Source organism: Poecilia reticulata, linkage group LG11, assembly GCF_000633615.1.
Source record: "Poecilia reticulata strain Guanapo linkage group LG11, Guppy_female_1.0+MT, whole genome shotgun sequence".
Lineage (NCBI taxonomy): Eukaryota > Metazoa > Chordata > Actinopteri > Cyprinodontiformes > Poeciliidae > Poecilia > Poecilia reticulata.
In genome coordinates this window covers 19,671,729-19,692,776 of record NC_024341.1, presented here as the reverse complement: position 1 = coordinate 19,692,776, position 21,048 = coordinate 19,671,729, and the positions used below count along the sequence as shown (strand labels likewise).

At 37.4% G+C, this 21,048-nt stretch overlaps 1 protein-coding gene across 4 annotated transcripts in view; it reads left to right on the top strand.

The window, feature by feature from the left end:
* Window positions 1–273: 273 nt before the first annotated feature.
* The window catches only part of LOC103472527 (glutamate receptor ionotropic, kainate 5-like), a 219,298-nt gene continuing 198,523 nt past the window's right edge, over window positions 274–21,048 (top strand). The window contains exons 1-2 of one of the 4 annotated variants that reach the window (XR_001777105.1): window positions 274–924; window positions 14,449–16,238. The gene's annotated coding sequence lies outside the window, so the exon portion shown is untranslated. Of the gene's footprint in view, window positions 925–12,055; window positions 12,138–13,021; window positions 13,044–14,448; window positions 16,239–21,048 lie in introns of those variants that run through there. The other 3 variants (XM_017307585.1, XM_008422226.1, XM_017307584.1) reach the window with 3 other exon arrangements.

Below are 21,048 nucleotides of genomic sequence, written 5' to 3'. Positions count from 1 at the left end.
AATTTACACTCTACAACATCAAGCATTTGACTGTGTGGAGCAAAARGAATTGCATATTGTTGTTGTAATGGTTATTTATACTCTATATCCTGATTTYACATTTTTTGACTTACTGAAGGAAATCTGATGGTCCAAAACCATTTTCCACTTGTTAATGCAGTGTTGACTGTGAAAGAGAAGTCACAGGAGATGTGAGACTGAACTGTAGGAGGGGGCTGAGGAAGCATGGAAAGACATTGAGCAGCAGAGAGAGGAGAGGGAGGGATCTAAGCGCAGTCCAGCTTCTCTGCGCTGTGGAGCCCCAGTCAGTCCGACAGTGAAGGACACAGAAAGAGGAGAGATTGTGCAGCAGTGCAGCGCAGGAATAATTAACTGAATTAAAATGGCAAAGAAGCAGGAGAAAAGCATCACCCTCTCATCTGTCTGACTGAATAGTTGGATAAAGCTGACAAGGAGGTACAACAGGAATAACAAGGAGGAGGGGGAGGAGGTGCCAGAGGTCCGTTCATGCTTATTTCTCCTCTCGCACCGTCCGCCTGAGGAGCTTTGCTGCTGATGGTGTCACTGCGACAGCGCTCAGTGAGGGAGCTGTGTGAGCGCGCTGGTGTGTCTGTTTAAATATCAACAGCTGAGAGTTCATCTATCAGGTGGATGTGGAGTAAATCTGGGATTTGTGAGCTGGAAGAGTTTTGTTCAGGTKTCAGTTGAACAKTCCTCATTTTCCCTCCTCTTCCCTTTTTTCCTTTGGTGCATTCGTCTGTACGAGAAGCTTTGCCTGTTTGATCAGGAACTGCTGCTGCGCTCTGCTTCCCCCTTTCCTACCTCGCTCTTCTTCAGCCCTCTGCCGGCTTTTTAGTWACTGTTCTGGGACTACAATTGGCGGTCTGGTTTGGTGGCTCCCCCACAGACAGAAAAAGCATATGGGTGAGTGTGTTAATGTGTGTGTTAATTGGATGGGTGGTGGGGGTGTGTGTTGGGGGAGATGGTACAGGGGTTTGCTCTTCTCCTGCTGTGTTCTTCTGATTTCACTCATTTTTTTCTCTCTTTAAATCACATTTTCATTACCTTTCTCTCTGTSACTGAGCTTGTAATTTGCTCATTCTTATTTATCAGTACACCACATTGCTTCTCCCCCMAAAAATATTCAACCTTCATTTTCAGACAAACTATCCATTAGACATGTTGTGCCCCTCATTACCAGTCTGTCACCTTTTTCGCTTTGTTTCTTTCTCCGCTTTGCACATTTCTCATCTTCATCTCTTTCCTTCCCCACAACTGTCAGTCAGCTGCACCATCAGGTTAAACATACAGATTTTCTTGCTTTTTTGTGCTCCACAACCATAAAGTCCTCCRTACTCTGATGCCTGTAGCTAAGAGGCAAAGGGCTTGACATAAAATCAACAGTCGGAGGTTTATCCCAGATAATCCTTGCATCCATCTCTCCATCCATCATTGTCCAGCCTCCTTACCGTCTCCAAGACACACACTCAGAAACACGCCAACACCTCCGCAACTTTGGACAGAGACTTCTGACCCATCATCACCCCCTTCGCCTCTCAAATAAATACTTTGATAGACATGGATATTAATGTGTGTGTAGTCAGAAAAAACTTAAAACTCCGGAGAGATGAGGTARACAGCATTTTCTTTTTCACAACCCATGATTCTATTGAAGTATTTCTTTGTCCTGCTATTAAAAAAATATTTCTTCATCATCGACCAGCCAGCCTAGCACTGCTACATGCCAAATAAAACACCACTTTCTGGCAAAGTCTGTCTTCTACAGTCACAATGTAAAAATAGAAGAAAGAAAAAGCAATAATTTGGTGTCAAAAGCTCTCAGGCTGATCACTGCTTGTAGTTTGCTGTATCCACAGGGTTCCCACTTACAAACTGAAAAATCTTGTAATATTCAAGACAAAAAGCTAATGTCATTGCTCTCAAAGGTCAGAAAAAAAACAGTATTCACACAGCAACAAGTTGGCCTCAAGAGAGCTGAAAATTAACTGTCAATCCCATTGCCCCCTGCTCAGATGCAGAAACAAGGGTGGAAGTTGACTCATTCACGTGATAAATTATTCAACGCATGAACAGAGCTCATATCCTTAAAACATCCCATGTGGTCCAATTTGCTGCCAAACTGTTTATTGTTTGGATGAGCAGGAAACAGATGCACTGACTGCTAATGATTCTGTTGTGAGCCAAAATAGTTTCCATCATATCTGATCGGTCAAACTGTTGAGTTAAAGTGAATTACCTGTATATGGCAGCTTCTGTAGCTGAGTCTAAAGATAGCCAAATAAGCTTTCTTTAAATATCGTTTTAATCTTTGATAGTAAAATGCAGTGACGTGAAACAGGTGCTGTGCAGAACTGGTGGTGGCATTGCAAATGTAGCTGCAGAAAAAAAACTGAAATGTTGTCAAAATCTGCACAAGAACTGGATGGTTTTCCCTTCTCATAATAAACCACTATTGTCATTTTTACAAAAAGATTTAAAAATAAAGAAAATACAGAAACATCAAACAACCTAAAATTGCTGCACAGCTGAATGCATTCTAGCCTTTCTCACATAAAACCATGTGAAACAGAAAAACAGTGCATAGATGTTTTTATATTGCCCTTTTATTTACCCAGCTAGTAATTACTGCTCTCAAATTCATTTTCTATTTTTTTGGTACTGTTTTCAAGAGCTTTCTTTTTATGGCTAAGCAAAGTCTCTGCCCTGGCTCTACTCAAACTCATCTCCATAGTTTAAATAAGTCTGCAAGAGAGAGGGAATAGTTCCACATAGATCTGTTTTTAATTKAATATAGAATTTGTACAATGTAGTGGTTTTGAGCTACATTTCCCTTCTATTTTAATGAAAAAAAAAATAGTCACCCTTAAACTACAAGTCACTACCTATATTCTATGTCTATGTTTCAACCCTCACCGATGATTGGAACATGTGACGAGAAGAAAAARATCCCTGWTTCAGCCTTAATGATAAGGTGAGGATCTCCACCATCCTGAGGGAGTCTGGAATAGAGCCACTTCACATCAAAGGATGTCAACAGAGGGGATTTGGACAACTAATCTGGATACCTCCCTTTGGGGTTTTATGGGCATGTCTGACTGACTGGGAGTCCGAAATTGATCCACAACTCACTGGAGGGACGATAGACCTTCTGATTAATAAATGCTTTGGTATTCCCCAAAATGAGTGGAGGAGTGACACGGTGGAAAGGAATGTTTGCTCCTGGRGATATTTTAAACAACTCGGTGAATATACGTCATAGTTTCAGATATACTTTCAAAATATCAACTAAGTCTCTACATATGATCAAATTAAGGTAAAATGAACTTCAGCTTGTTTGCGTTAAGACTGAGTATTTTGTGTGTCTTCTACTTTCATTATAATTACTCCCAACAAATGTTAGTTAGAAGATTGGCCTGCCCTAAAGCTCATTAATTTCCTTCMAAAATAGAACTTTATTGTACAAGATAAAAACCTAATGAAGGATACAAATATGTTGTAGAGTAATTAAATTAATTTCTTATGTACACATGTATACATCTGCTACCTAAATGTTGCAGAAATTGCCTGCAATGTTATTGCATTCAATGTTACATTGTGCATACACAGCATCTGCTACAGAGCATGTCAGCATGCTAAATGCATGAAGTGCATCCAACGGATGGTAGTTAATCAATTTTCATCTAAAAAATAATTTAATATGGRTCCTGAACTCCTCACCCAAGGTGGTCATGTGATATGTAAGCATAAAAAACAGCAATAAAAAATGTGATGGACAGCATTGCAATGACAACCTTCTCAGTGGACCCTGCTTTACAAAATGATGTCACACATTAAAGTTGCAGTTTTAATAAGATTTTAATTTATATAGAAAAAAAAAGTTATTTTATGAACCTGTCACTATGTCATTGAAACATGAGCAATGACAAAGTGGTATGAGACAAATAATCTGAAAAAGAAAATCAAGCTTTTTCCAGTGCTGAATGCAGAATAAACTGCTCAGTCAGAAACAACCAATCAGAGCCAGAAGGACGGTCTTAGTGCTGTGAATCATTCTTGTGTGTATGCTGCTCACACTCTCCCCCCTGCTCTCTGCTATGCTACAGCTTCTTCCTGATAGTACAGCCTGCCACTCATGCTCAGGCTAGTTAGCATGGTGACTGTGGATAAACAGTTTTTCCTGCAACAGTAAGTTGTTTCTCTACCATTAGCACATTGAGCATCGCATACATGTGCATAATTGACAGCAATGAAACCCTCCTCCTGGCTCTGATTGGTTGTTTTGACCATAAGCAGTGCATTTCTGCAGATTGCAAAAGAAGCACTGGGAGGAGGAGGAGAAGCTTGATTTTTTTCACAGATTACCTGCCACATATATCACTTTCACAACATAATGACAGTTTTAACAATTATGTAAAAAAACAAACAAACACATTTCTATAAGAGGTTTGTACTGCAGCTTTAACAGACCTAGTAGGACTTGATGTTTCATAAAATGTGATTTATGTCCTTCCATTTAGATACAGTGTATATAACTGATTTTTAGATACAGTGTGACAGCCACTTACATCTCATATCTCACAAACTTCCATAGTTTGTAATTTCAGCCAACTTGCTTTTATTTATGAACCTAGCWAACGGTTTCATTTTCTTTTACTCAAAGATTGTTTATTTAAGAACAGCCAACATCCCAGAGAAGTGGCAAGATACATAATAGAAAAGAGAAGCAATTTTATTTCCCTAACAGCTTTAAAGTGGTTGAGACTTTTAGCGTTATCTTCTAGAGTAAACTACATCTGTTTGTCACCATGGTTGTTGTCCTTTTCTTCCTCCTTTGTATTAATAACTGATAGTTTATATTTGTACATAGTACTACACTGGTGTCTGTGAGAGAAGTATGGAATTGGCACAGGCCTCCATTCGAGGACATTCTTTGCTTTGTTTATGTGTATTTTGTGTTGGTAACTGCTGCCAAGAGCACCCTGTAAGAAAAAAACCTTGTCAAAGATGTTTCACAACCAAACCACATCGTATATAGAAGAATAGTTCACTCTTCAATTTCTCCAAAAGTAGGCATTTACGGGAAGTTTCTTGGAGTAAAACCAATAAATCCACTTGAATGTACTTAAATGGGCTGCTCTAGAAAATAAACTCATTAACTGTTCTCAATTAGCCTTTAGGCATGGTTGGGTAATGGATCAGTGTATTGAAGTCCTTTATAATAAAATAATATATTTCAGCCAGGATCAAAATTATAATAATTTCTGTTCTGTGCCTTTGCATCTGAGTGATAAGAAGCGGTGTGCTGTTACGACAGAGTAGTAATACGTTATTATAGCAGATAGAAAGACAATCATATTGTGGCTCGGGTTCGTTTTTCTGAGGCTTAATACATGCATGCTTTATTCCAGAGTGAGTTACCGAGCTGTTGTCACTGTGGGTGACAGTTGATGGAGTCGACTTTTGTTCTGTATGAGCATCAGTGGTGACAAGAGGCAGCAGGTGTGTGTTCAGTTCCAGTTTTGAAACTGTGTGGGGGACTTTTTTTTTCTGTGKGTATAGATACACGCCATGGGCTGTATGCATTTGTTATTTTATGCATTTATGCATATATATTTAGTGCTAGACTTCAGGCAATGCAAAGAGAAAAACATTCAGTCTGTTTCATACTGCTCCTGTGGGAATTTGCCACAACCTACACAGACACACACATCTGCGGCACTTTTTTTTTTTTCACAGCCAAATGCCCAGTGGCTCAACAAACGTGGAATTTGTAACACAGAAGCAGCAACTGTGCTCTCTCAGTATTACAATCAAGGCGTGACTTTAAGAGATCRATCTTTTGCTGTTACCAACACTTGGATCAAGACGAGCCATTTTGAAGGATTGATTCTGTTTTGAATCACTGGACCCCTTCAGACAGAAACTACAATGATTAAAGTGGTCAACCAGCTGTCAGCTCTAACTTGCATTGAATTAGAAACTTGTCCTTTTTAGTTCATTCTTTTTACAACCGATTACATACAGCTGGACCCATGAGTTCAAATCTATACTCTTGAGGTCTTTTTAGAATAAAGAGTGCTTTCAAACAATAAGACATTCGCACAAATAATTGACCTTGTAAATATATGGTCTGGAAATAGGTCACTGACAAATTGTAATTCCTCTAGATCCATAAAAAAGTCTTTATTCAGTTGGTTTGCAAATACTAAGATGGATCATATATTGGGTTCTTCTACGCAGTAGTACTTGAGTATTCAGATTCTTTATATGACATTTCAGGAACCTACTAGCTTTAAATTACTTTGGAATGCTGAAATGATTCACTATTCATTTCACAATAGCTTTGTGGAAATCATCATTTTGTTTTTTTTGTTTTTTTAGTCAATTGTTTATCCAGATCACATCGACTTAGTGAAGCCTTCGTTCAAATGTAATAACGTTAAAGAGCTGTTTGGAAACAAGCTGGCCATTTTGCATTGCATCATCCCGAAGGAGACACTGCCAAGGTGTCATGGTGACTCTTTTCTTCAGCAGAGTCTCTTCCCTGGCCTGGATTCAGTCGCCACAGTGATAAAATGTTACACAGGCTGTTTAGAGGTGATAGTTTATTACTTTTATCCTTTTCATTTCATCATTTTTGGTCCAGGGTCACTTTTTATTTTGTTCATACACAACTTGTAAAATGTTTTTTATATGTTTTATATGATTTGCTGTTCTATGTTGTTCCATTACATTTACAGGTTTTCTGCTCATACGTTGTTTTCCTGGCTATGATGGTGGACTGAAGAGTCTCTGGTCACTACAAATGAAGCAGACTCCAAAGTTTAATCAGGATTTCTTGATATAAAACTAAATTGATTTGATCACTTATTATTTTTGTGCAAAAACTGAGAGTGAAATGGAAACATTTGGCATAGCATCTGTAAAGTGTTAGGGTTTTAGGTTATTTTGTAGTTTGATTTGATTCTAGTTTCTTTATTATATAGTGTTAGTTTATTATTTTGGTTAGATCATCTTGATCCTGCTTTTCTTTATTAGTAATTCTTGTTTAATATGTTATTTCTTGTGTCTGGTTATTTTTAGTTACTCTGGTTTAATTATGTCTAGTTTTCTTTTCTGTTAGATTCATTTCCTAATCCCATGTGTACATTCCCTCAGTCCTGTGCTACTTCCTCTCTCTCTCTCTCTCTCCTCAGTCTGCCGTTTGCTCTCTTCTCTCACACCTGTAATAAGTTAGCTAATCATTCCAGGTCCATTCGTTCAGCATTCAACCTTCCAGTACTTCAGCACCTCTTTCTCAGTCATTCCTTGCTGGTTCCTTCTGTTGCTTCTCTGGTTTCCCTGCATTCTCCTTGTGTCTCCTGGCTATTTTATTTATTTTTTGTTATGGTTTATTTTTGTTCAACTCTGGAATCCTGTATTTTTGTAAGTTTGCTTTTCTCATAACTTTTTCAATGGAATATTCAAAATCACCCTCTGCCTCTACCTCTCGTCACTTAAAAATACCCAACATAACAAAAAGTAAGAAACAATTGTTATACTAAAAATTAAGGTTGAATTTTATACCTATTTGCCCTTTAATCTATGGGGCCTTGATTTATACGAATAATGTGTAAAAGTTAAAACATCTCCAGCTCCACCTTTTCAACATTACATAAATAGATGTATAATACCCAGTGTGAACACCCAAAATGTAATAATATGGTTAAGTGGTCAAGTAAAGAATGGGGATATTTACCTGCAGACTTGGATTTGCCATTACTCACCCCAGGTATCAATATATAGCACAGATTTTTGTGACAGCACTGACTTGCACTCCCTTGTACTTGTAGGACTGCACCATATCTGGAGTCTATCTCCACTGCTATGAGGACTTTGTTGTTTTAAAAACTCTGCAAATAACACAAAGGATGTGCACATTTGTGGCACAGTAAAATATGTCTATTTTACTGTGGAATAGCTGCTGGGAGGAAGGAACTTTAATAATACTCCTTTGTGTATCTAGGAAAGAAAGAAAGAAAGAAAGAGAAATAAAGGGGGATTTACAATTATATATGTTTCTACAGACATTCATTTACTTTACCTTCTGGTGCAGGCATCACAGTGCTGTAGATAAAATAAGTACAGTGCACATTGTTGATGAGGCCAGCTGCAGATAGTAAGAAACTTGATGAACCACAGCCTCCTGCCAGAGCAGGTTTAAAGAGACCATGTCCGGGGTGAAAAGAATCATCTACAGTCTTTACTGCCCACCTCAGTGTCCAGGAGACATGCAGGTCCTGCAGGGAGTGCAGATTGCAGCCAATCATCTTCCCAGCAGAGTGGGTGATGTGTTCCAGCAGCCGGCTCGTCCTTACAGTGGCACCACCCCTGTAGTATTGCAAAGTTTCACCATCTGAAACATTTACATGAGGTATATACACACAAATTTGAATGTGGCAAAAAAATCAAACAATATAATTGCAGGTGTAATCATGAGTTTAATGTGTTTCTGCAACTCAAGTTTTTATGAGTTTCGTCAAGCAACACATGATGGGGGAACCAGCACTCTAACCTGGCCACTCTGCATTGAAAGAATGTAAGAAATATGAGAAAAGGCAAAAAAGCATCCTGACTGATTACAGTTGTAGATGTTCCTGCTCATACAGAGATGCTTCCCAGCCAGTGATGCATGACAGAATCTTCATCTGCAGCTGAGTTATACAGTCCTACTCAGTACATTAGAATATTCGTTCATATGATGGCTGTTATTTTTGAAAATAACAACCTTTAAGCAGGTATTAAACATACTTGAGCCCACATTTCTGCTTTAAATATGTTTTTTTTTTCATGGCCTAATGTAATATTATAGTTTTAAATGTCATTTTTTCATTACCTGTAAGTGGAAAATCATCATATTTAATAGAAATAAAGGCTTTCAAACATCTACCATTGTGAAAATAATCTACCTAATTTGTTGTACTTAATTAGTAATAAATGTCTTTAAAGTCATAGCTTTTCACTTCTATTCTGATGTACTAGTCTAACGAGAAACTAATGACTCATTGTCTGTCTGAGTTTAAAGTGATCGTCAATTGAAAGTAGTTGAACAGGAAAGGAATTGATTAAAACAAACAAATGAAGACATTTGCCCAACATTCTATAAGATGACAATATTTTGATGTTTCAAGATGTGTGAGCTGATAGAAACACCCGGGTTGAGTTGGAAACATTCACTGCACCTTTGTTTKTCTTGCACATTATTAACCTACTTGATGCCAACATCCATACATCACCCCCCACCCCTCAATCTGTGCTGCAGTCATTTTGTGCAGGCAGGGACATTCATCATGTCTTACACGGCAGACAACATCAGTTAGAAACTCTATAGTCACCATTTGAAAGGCCATTCACACGAAGGAGYGGGCTGCTATCTGSAGCTGAGAACAAGCCGTCACAGTTTATGTCCAGCGAAGGGGAATATGTCAAGCCCTGCACTTTTATGTTGTAATTAAAGCATGTGTGGGCAGCCCTTTTTACACAGGGAATGTAGAAGAGATGATGGGTTGTGCATAGAGGGAGATAAAAATGGCTAGCCTTTAATTGGAGCCTATCTTCGCTTGTTGTGACTGGATGGATGTAATGGAACTGCATTTTTGAGAAAACTACTAAAACACAGCCGGCATATGCTTGATTTAATAAGACAAAAAACTGATGATTATACGCACTACAAATAATAATAATAATAATAATAATAATAATAATAATAATAATAATAATAATAATAATATTATAATAATAATAATAATAGTAGTAGTTCATTTTCTAAAAACTATTCAAATCAGCTCTAGATTTTTACAAACATTACTCCTCGTAAGTAGTATTGACGAGGTCACATTTTCACCTGCGCATATGTGCTTTGTAAAAAAAAACAAAAACAAAAAAAACAAGAATGAGAGGAAAAACAAATTTGACTGTAGTTCACAAAGTGTAACAAATTGACACTGTGGGGATATTAAATGGTCAGGATAGTAAAGGTTTTCTGTCACAGATGGTTCATGTCTCAGATGATTAGAGCCAAGCGGTGGGACAAAGCAATAAAATTGAAATAGAGCACAACAGGAGTTCAGTATTTAGTTGATGTGAATCAGACCAAACTACTCATCAGAGACATCTTGGGAACCTTTACATTGGCTGAAATGCAGGCTGCTTGACACATTCAACCCTCCACTGTCACTTACTGCTTTGGTCAGCTTCTCAGATAGCCCGCTTTAAAAAGCTCCTTTTCTTGGCCAATGTCTTCAGCTGGAAWACATTTTGCTATTTGCATTGTTAGATAATGTGTTTCAATGGTGCCATTTGTTTCTCTCACAACCAGCAATGAAACAAAGGAACCATCCATGTTAAAAAACTTTGTTTTGATTTATTGTTATTGTAGATGATCAATTTTCTTTCTTTTCTGTGACTATCTTTTCCATACAGGAAAAGGATTCTCCTTGAAAATTGTTTTTATTTTGTCACATTAAAACCACAAACTGTATTTTCTCTGAAAAGTGTGTTAGTTGCATGTAGTTGCATTAAGCCCCTGTAAGTCAATGGTAAACATTTTGCTTAGTACRTCAAGAGACTTCTGTCAGTTCTTGTTGCTCGCTTTGGAAGTCTGGATGGAGAGTAAAAGTGAATCGCAAAAAAAGTCTTTCCACAGATGTAGGTGCAGACTTCGATTGAGCAAATCGAACTTTGTGCTGTAGCTCTGGTTTCACAGCTAATATCGTTCTTCTGAGAAAGAAACTTTTGCTCCAGGCACAAGTCTCTCTCAGGGTATTTTTTTCCTAGGATTTACCTGGTAGCTCCATGCACCAACTTGTGTCCTGTCTCTATGGCACGATGCTACCACTGYTAATGGGGACGATTTTCCCATCAAATTCTCATAYCGCTTTAGATTMGTTTTTCAAAGCAAAAATCTGAAAAACCCTCCATGCTTTCATTTCCACTTCACTACTATGCACTGCCTATCACATAATGTACAAATTAATTTATAATAAATCTGAACAAACTATGACGGTGCAGTGTTTTTCTGCTGGTCTTAAATATGCTAATAACTAAGATTTGGATAAAGCTTGGATTTTTTTCTCGTCTGTGCTATACTATATTGACAAAAGCCAAGTACGCTACTTATTTCAGAATCTTTTTCAAAGGTTTTCTGGTCCTCTACAAATCTCTCTTGCTTCTGATGGCTGAACAGACAAATGGAAGAAGTTTAAAATACCTAATCTCGAAAGCAAAAAAGATAACTAAGTTTGGTTTATAAAACACTTCAAAAAGCAAGAAGGCCTTCAAATGATCAATTTCTTACAAATAACTCTCCAAAGACAACAACACAAAATAAAAATAATTATGTTGTTGAACTGAGTCCTATTACTTTTAGGTTGATGTTGCAAATATGAAGCTAAAGCAATTCTGACTGTTGTGAATGATTCTTTTTTTTTGGTCATATTTTGGTCTTTTGAGCTCTGAGTCAGTTATAACCAATTTTCTGCCTGCTTTATACAAGTCATATCATTTCCAATAATATTTGCTAACCTGCTGTAACMGATAYATCACCTTAATTCCAAAGTACAAATTCAAGAGACTTTCTAAATTATTTTTCTGATATTCTATGTTCTGATATTTCAAATATCCCAATCCTGTGGGAATTTACAAATGTGCATGTCCAAATAAAATGTGGTGACCAGGTGTTCTGTCAGATCAGCGTACTTGTCAGATCTGACAGCTATAACTGTCAGACAAGTATATCATGTCATTACCGCATGCTTTATTTAATCAGCAACATAACATCATGACTTAATKTAGATCGTCATACACTTTATTAACAGCTGTATGACATCTTGACTTAGCGGTACAGGGAGGCGTGTTTTATAGTGTTTTRTAGTTGGCTKYAGCTAAGCTAGACCCTGCTTTAAATACACTTTGAAATCAAGACAGTGCATCAAGTTATCATTGAAAACTATTGACTTACTCCTCTAAGTGCGCATGCGCACACATGTGTACTCAGTGCATGTCAGCGTTTGCTAACCAGACAACACAGGCGCTTGTGGATAAAAACTGTCGGCATGGCACTTGGTTTTAGCTTGAAGGTAACGACCACCTGTTTGAGTCATTTGTATGAAAAAAACTGATGAAGGCTTTAAGACTTCTGGAGAGATGCGTTGAGGSCACAAAGTGTAGGTCCTGAGGGAGTTGCGTTTAGCTCTATTACAATGCTTTTTTTTTTTCATGTGGGAAATGTTCCAGACTCGCCTCAGTATTTCTTCTTTAATTACAGCTAAAAGCGACACGATGTAGCATTGTCTAAATTTACATTAGTCAAATGCAACGTGATAAACAACAACTCAGGTAAAGTTAGCCTTCTGAAATTCCAGGTCAGAACGGACACAACTTTATCATCAACCCAGCATGCATTGCGCAGGTGAAAAATGGCGACCTCCATGGCTGAAAATTACAAGATATACATTTAAGTAATCCTGAGTTTTTCGTATCACAAACAGAATTTTTTTTTTTTTAGCTAATATGAACACTGCAACATCTGTAGGCCAAATTGTTGAAGTAATTGTGGATCCCTTTTTAGGCCACGAGCTTCTAAAACTTACAAAATGGAAAAAAGATTACAACAAATAAGATTAACAGAACATGAGAACTTTTATCTCTGACAACATTTTAAGGCAGTTCATTATTCTGCAAACAGATTTAGATGAAAATGCTCAATTCTCCTATAGATGTTGCTGTCTCTTGTGTGTGCTGTTGCGCACTCCCACATGGAGGATTCTGCTATCTTTCTGGTGACCCATTATTGTTTAAACGCTTCTCTTCTTTAAGACATAGCTATAAAAAAAATCAAATGGTTCGGGTTACGACAACCTTTTTCTGGGTTGCTCATTGACTGCAAGTTTTGCATGCAGTGCTGCATCCCATCAGAGTGTCATGAGCGTTTCTGCTCTATTGGCAGGAAGGCACCATAGAGCAGAGGAAAAGAACAGCTTGAGGTAAAAATTAGCAGCATTTTGCGGTTTCAATGTTTACTCGACTACCATCAAATATTTGTCAGGATCTTATGTTTTGTTTTGGRTTTTTCTTTTTCCTTATCTGTTTTCTGTGTTTTATTTTGTTCTTAATTTGATATGATCAGCCATGTTTTTTTTACTAAGTTCAGTCTGCTCTTAGTTAGATTACATTTATTATTTATTCCTTGTGTTTAGTTGTTSTTTGTTACAGTCAGATTAATTTTCCTGTTCAAGTATGAAAGCCACAACGCTTGCTCRACTCGTGCAAGCAAACCGCGGCAGGCAGACTGATGGGAACAGCCATTTCTTTATGAACAAAGAATRAAGTTTGCTGAGATGTATTTGTGAACAAACCAAACACAAAGATTTAACTCATAGCATCCAACATTGAAGAGTATTTTTTTGCACTTTTACAAAGTAAACTTGCCAGTTTTTCTAAATCCTAAATTTAGATGTTCAATTTAAAATAATTTATTTCTGATTTAATAATGAAATCATCTAATAGCAGGGTCATTCTCAGTAAACAAATGTTAGAACAATAGCTCTTTTGTCTGTGTTATAATTTCAGATTTTATGGGAATGAGAGGGGAGGATAAGCAACTATTTAGTACAATTATGCCTTGGGTCGGCTCTGAATGTGACCAGCATTACATAGCTTGCTTTAGAACCAATCCCATATCTGATTAGTTGACTAAGATGCCACTGCAGTGAACAGGAGATATTCCTTTTACCGTATGGTAGGGGAACAGTGTTTCTGCCTGCTCTCTTCCAAAACGYCTGGATATATTTTAGAAGAGAATGGCATAATAAGCTCTCAGAAGTTGATAAATATCTGGTGGCCTCTGGCAGAAAACTGAAAATTGGAAAAAAAAAAAAAACAAACTAATTTTAGCAAGATAAAGATCTAAAACAGCAATGCTGGTTTACTTAACATAAAATTAACCTGCTCTCATGACCAAAAAAAAATCTGTGTCTTCTGCTGAAGAGAAGAAAGCATCACAAAGGATGGTGTGGTTCTGGTAAAGCTAATGAGCTGGTGCAAATATCAATGGTTAACCTTTCTGTAATCTTCAATCTTTTAAAATGTTATAGATGACGGCTGCGTTTTGTTCTCAACGCCTCAGAGGTGCCCACAGTTGTCTAAGAATTGATSTAGTAAAAAAACCTATTTCTGAATACAAGGTGTAGAACTRAATTTATTTGAATGAAGGAATATATTTTTACCCTGGTTGCCAACAATTCCTTCCTACACATTTTTCCCCTTCAGAATATATATATTTTTCTTTTTACTTGAAGCAGAATGGTAACAAAAAAAGATGGAAATTTAATTTAAAATGAACCATAATGTTAACCTTAAGGTTTTGCTTCTTTGCTGCTGTCATTGCAGATGCCACTGCGTCTTATACATCGTTACCCAATATGCCAGAAGCCTGAATCCTTGGGCGGACTCCACTGCATAGGCTTCCAACCACAGTTGATGCCTKCTGCCATTCAGCCAACCCACACATCATCTTTGGCAGATCCATGTTGACTCTATCTGTTCAAAGACTCAATAGTCTCCAGCTGCTTCTTTGAGGACATCAGAAAGAGAAAGGAAAAGTGGAAAAAAAAAAAAGAAAGATTGCCGGGGTTTGAAAATCTTGCTCCTCTGATGAATTCCCTTTTTTTTCCTGGATTCTGATTCTGTGAAGTGAAAAAAACCTGAACTGACACCAACCCTAAGCCTTGACACAGCGGGTGAAATGTAATTGAAAAAAACAAAAATATTGGACACTTCTTCCAACGAGCCTCCCCGCAGTGCTGAGTCACAGAAGGTGACATGCGTCTCATCCTACCATGTAGCCACAACAACTTGAGGAAACCTCCCAGAAACTTTTCTTCCAAACACTCAGCTATTTTTAACAAGCTGATACACAACACTGAGTCAATCAGCTGAGAGGAGACTTATRAAGTGCCACTGGGTTATTAYCAGCCTGTKCACTTCCTATTTACATCTTTAATCTTTGTTTTCTGAGTAATTATCTTTTTAATTAATGGCGACAGAGGCGTGAATTCCTCCCTGCCACCTTCTTCAGCTCTTTCCTTTTTCACCGCTGCTAGAGACACCTGAAACCAATTAACTACAACTGATATAGTTATGGATTAGACACAAGAAGAKCTGGAGTGATTAGATGTAAATACAAAGAGAGTAAAAGGCGACCAAGAACAAAACAAGACCAAGAGAACGAAGAGGGTGAAAGAAAACCCGCCGGTCAACCTGGTATTTGATAAAAAGGAGGATCAGAGGGCAGCGGAGGATATGGCCAGATCAAGATGCCAACACGCYAAGATAATAACTAGTTGTGAGTCAGTGGGGAAGATTGACTGCAGGAGCCCAGAGTCTTGACTGACAGGCAAAGGACTCATTGCCATTCTTTGTGCTGTGCGAAGCATAGCATCACAGAGAGGGAGAGGAGAAACTCCTGGCTGGCTGCCACAATCAGGGCCAATTAGGAGAATTTGATTATATGCCTTAATCTTGGCAGTCAGGTGGAAAAGCAGTCAGACRGAGAAAGAGGAGGCTGAGCAGGTGCCACCGATACACACCATTATCTCCGTCCATCTCTAATTGAGTTTGTTTCTGCCCCTGTGAGTGTCTCATCTCCAAACAAGAGTTTTAAGTGGTGGAGTTTSCTCAAGAGAAAACAGGAAAAGAGGGAGAGACAAAAAAAACCCCACTGTGTTTTCCTTTGGAGATATACAAGGACTGTTTTCTATCTCCCTCATCTCTTTAAACCTATTTTCCATCCCTCCCTCAAGATTTATCATCSCAGTATGGACTTGTCCTTTCTGGAAGTTTCCCTGCAGCTTCCTCTATCTCCATATTGAGCCTGAGATAAAAGCAAGAGAGGAACCGATAGGCATAGAAGGGAAAAGCAGCAGCAAGGTACTGAATCCGTGGAGGACAGAGCAGACTTTATTTCCTTCCTCAATCTCAGACACCCCGAGGCTCCTGCCAAGTGTCCCCAAAGCTGCACTTCCTCTTTTTTAAATTTCCTCGTCTCCCTCGGAGCCTGCTTCTCTGCTCCCCTCCTTGTGGATCATACGCTCCATCCTGGACCTCACCAAGATTAAAGTGGCCCCAGTTATCCGAGGAAATCCTTTGATATCGGCTCCCAGTGTTGTCATCATAATTCTGTGAGTACTAAAGACGGTCTTTCTATTATTTTTCTCCTGCTTTGTTCAATGACTTCTTCTTCACCATAACTGTCCACCATTGGTTGTCTCATTTTTTTTTCTCTAACACTGTTTGGAGAAATCTGAAGACTTTACACTGTGATACAGGATTGCAGTTTTCCTACTGAGTCTTAATGTTGTTTGATACTGTAGGTATTGTTCATCTTTGATTTTTACTTTTCCTATAAACATTTCCCTGACGTAGTTGTTTTTGGCCTGTCTCAAACTACTTACCAAATTTCACTTCCCTTTTTATAAAAACCTCTCAGTCCATAAACTGTAGACAACATGATTGTACAGTTTCAACAGAAGCACAAACAGTTAGCCTTGGTAAATGACCAGTGACACAAGAGCTTTAGACAGCTATTTATCTTGTTTAGCATCATCCAAAACAACAAATAAGGTTACAAAAATGCTGCCCCATTTTGTGTTTGGAAGTCTGCATATACAAATTTGACCAGTTGGAAATCCTACAAGAGCAACGGAAAGGTATTTTGATTTGAATGTTTTACAATGTTGGGAGAAAAGAAGCAAGCAGACTGAGAGTTTATTAGTTTCAATATGAAGTGACTTTGGAAAGGCAGATTCAATCAAGCAGGACATAAATATTCTGTTCTTTTGTTTGTTTCTATGCTTTATTTTTTTTTTCTTTTTAATTGGTTTACCATTGCAAGAGCAGGAGTCCATTTCATCCTTAGCTCCATAGTGAGAGCTCGTCTAACCAACTCCAGTGCTAAACTGATTCTTGTTTAGCTGCAGTTCTTTTGTGTCTTCACCATCACTACCTCCAGTTTTGGTTCTGATCAACTGGTTCTTCCCAAGCAACATTTCCTACCTGGCTTAATGGAAGAACRTCTTTTGCCAGGACCTAGGGACCGGCTAATGACCAACAACCAATCAAAACGTTATTAGTGAATTGTCTAAAACTCTTTATTCAGTTTATAATCTAATTTAAAATGAAGAACGTTTAAAGCACKGATGTTTAGCATGAATAAAACATTTGCTGAGCATGAGAATAGCACAAGCTAAATTTTTCWGATTTTATTCTTATTTTTTAATCGCCTGAAAAAGATGATTGAAGGATGTCTTTCTTTGGTGTAAGGAAGACAAAATTGACATCCCTTTATTTTAAAGGAATTATCGGAAGTACAGGAAGGAGGATGATTTCATGAGTTTAGGGGACACCCAGAAAATCCTTCTTTATAATCAGCTAAGATCACAGAAGTGGATATCTAATTTTTTACAAACTGCAAACAGACGGTAACAGTGGTTTAAGAAACTGCATGTCACAGGAGTAGAAATTTGATTCCACTGAACTCGGCACCTACTGGAAATATAGTTAATATAGTGTAGAAAAGCTCGAAATAAATTAAATTGCTTTCTTAGTTGTGCAATTTCACAGAGACCCAGGGATTTTTGCCCATTCTTCTTTTTCTCAGTCGTTCTCAATCCTCCAGGGTCGTGGGTCCTCAGGTGTATTCATGTCTTCAGCTTACCCCACTAGTTTTCTATTGCATTTTGGTCTATGCACTGAAATGACTGTGGGAGCAGGTTGATTTTGTGCTTAGTGAGTCATCTCATTTCTGTGTAAATTTGGCCAGACTATTATCCTCAGATAAGAGGATAAGGGTTTAATACCAAAGTATTAAAGCAGCAAGGCCAAATTATTATGTTTTTGTGATACTCTGTGTATTTTTCAGTTTTACATCGTTAGAGGAATATGTGACAAGATTGACATTCCAGCTTTTATCCTTTGGTATTTCCATCTGGGTCTGACAGACAGCTTAGAAAAAACACTACTAGGATTTGTAAGAGAACACCCCGTGTTTACAGGAGCAAATAAATTAGAACATATGACTCTAGGTGTCCGTTGCACAGGTGTGTTATTGTTATACTGAACATTTTACTGTTTGGTTTTGTCTTTACATACTGATTTTTAGTCAGAGGTGTGACTAACATGAAAACCAGAAAGCTGTCTATGGCTGAAAAACAAGCAATTGTACAATTAAGTGAAGTGGACAGTAAAACATTAATGTGACTCACTGAACGAATATTAGCCAGTAAAGCCATTTAAAATGTCCTGGGTTACTGAGTTACCAATGGGTATTAAGCTACAGACACATAAACCAAGTTAAACCTCAGCAGTTAAAGATGGAAACGTTTTAAGATAATTTGAGAGAATCCCTGAAACAATTATTAGTACCAGCAATAAAAAAAGCAGGATTAAAAGATATGGATGAAAGTACAGAAGAGATAAACCACTTATAAGGAAGAGTAATCTGCTCAAGGCGTGGGTTTACATTACTTTTTCTTTTTGGGCAGGACACTTCAATCCTTAATGATGATATATTAAACAACAGCATCGACAAAATAAGTTCTGAAGTGTATAGAACACAATAAATGTGCCGCTTTGAAGAAAGATGCAACAAAATAGATTTGGAGAGAGAACAATAGTCTTACCAAAGGCAACAAGCGGAAGGTTTTGAGTATCCCATTAAATACTTGGTAGAATTAGCAAACTCCACGTTKACCTAATCTTTCTTATGTGAAGAGGATTTTTCCTGGCATGGGTAGTAGCTTTATTTTTTACTTTGCTAAAGTGAAAGCTTAAAATACCAAACATTGTTCAGGCCATGCTGACAACATCTAGTCCGTCTCTTTCATTTGTGCTGAGAGGCAGAGTGGGAGTGAAAATMACACGGTGCCAGGAGCAGCAGTATTAACCATTATCATCACCAGACACGACAAAGTTGGGTGCTGTTTTTTCTGAATGAAATGTCACTCTCATAGTGTTGCTCAGGATCGCTGCCTGTCGGAAAGTGTTCCTTCCTGAGGTGAATGGGGAGACTGCTGGTGTGTGCCAACTGATGAGGACATTTCTTTAGAGCACTCTTTCATCGCTTTGATTTTGCTCATCTTGACCGTCATAATCTGACCGTGTTATGAATTATGTTTGAGATCAGAATCAAAGTCAAGTGCCCTGTGCTCCAGTCTGATTGCCAGCATCTCGGGAAGCTCCTGGTTTATGTTAATTTCTGTGAAATTTCAATTGCAGGTGATAATCCGTTTCAGTGAATACAGATTTTTGTGGCCTCCATAACATGGTGGCAGTTCATGAATTTTAGCTTGACGTTTATTTATTCCATTCTATTTAAAAAAAAAATTTTCGCAAAAAAAATTAACAAAATTATTTCTGATTTTTCTTTTTTACTTTCCTAAATTGAGTAAACTTTTGTCTTTAGTAGTTGTGAGTGGTTCTTACAGAGTTGCTTCAGTAACTTTGATGTGGTTGCGACATGAAACCAGAAATTTGAAAGGACATTTGAGACTTTATATCTTCCGTTTCAGTTCATATTTTCTGAACGATTTGTCTTTGAAATCACAATCTGTTTCCTTTCTGTGTTAAAATTTCATGGAAGCCTTTGTTTCTTTTTTTTGTATTATTTATTCATAGAAGATGTATTATTTGAACTGCCACTGTAAGTGTTCTTCAAAATACCACAAAGACTCAGGGCTACAGCTTTGCCTTGAATCAGGGAACTCTGTTAACCATATAACAAGTGAAACATAGGATTGATTTAAACGTTTATATTCAAACATTAGTGTTTTTTTTGTTGAAACTTTTTCAGAATGTGTCTACTGGTGATTGTGAGGGCATTTTGCGTTAGGAATTTCTCAAATCGGATGCCTGTTTTAAACCAAGGTAAACTGAGAAGACAAAAAYGTTTTCTGATTATCGTCATAAATGCATTTAGCTGATAAAGAAAGAAAAAGTGTCTTGGTTTTCTTTGGTATCACACCAGGGCATGAATGGCCACACGGTTACATTTTTTCAAATCAAATTAATAGTGCAGATAAATAAAGTAATAAAGTAATAAAGAAATTGTTTCTTCTTTGCTGTTGAATATCAAAGAACAATTATCTTCCGCTAGATGAAAACAGTTATTAGCTAAAAACACTTTAATTAAAAAACAGTTTTTTGCACTCAAATCATAATGCCTCGCTGTGACAAAACTTTGATTTTGTCAGCTTACAAATGCTTAAAAGAAATGAATGGTTTCTTCAGGAAAATAAAGCTGAATTTTTAAAARTTGAAGACGTCTAAAGTAGAACCRATATCTTCTGGAAACGTATTTGAAAAATGCCGCACAATAGTTTTACATGTATGGTTTTATAATAGAAGTAGGATACGTACAGATTACCCTGACATATGTGCATTATATGTTTAAAGTGTGCACTTGTTACCATGTTGAAAACTAAGCTTTTTTTCAGTCCACACTTTATTCAAAGTTACACTTTTAACAGATATGCTTTATGATTAAATGGTATAAAAATTTATCTGTGATTTTTACCAGCTGCTCTTGTGAAAGTTACTTTATTAATACAGTGATGTCAGTTATGACTTCAGCTTGTCCAATTAATTTGTACTTGGTGCTCATTTAAATACCATTAGTGTGGCCAGAGAGTTTTCACTTTTCCACACTTTCAGACAAAAACCTGAACTTCACTTTTTAATCCAACAATGTGGCTTTATATTTGATTTAAATTGCAGGCACAATTCTCAGTTAAAGGGAAAACCAGTTTTAATTAAAAGTGAGGAAACTTGTCAAATGTGGAGATTTAATCTTAAACTATTTGACTCCGAGTAAAAAAAAAAGATAATTCATCCATTTRTCCTCCATTAGCACAATATTTGATTTCCCTTTTCTGTTTCTCCTTCTGTCCAACTTCAATATGTCCTCCATTATACCTCTTTCATCCAAATGGATCT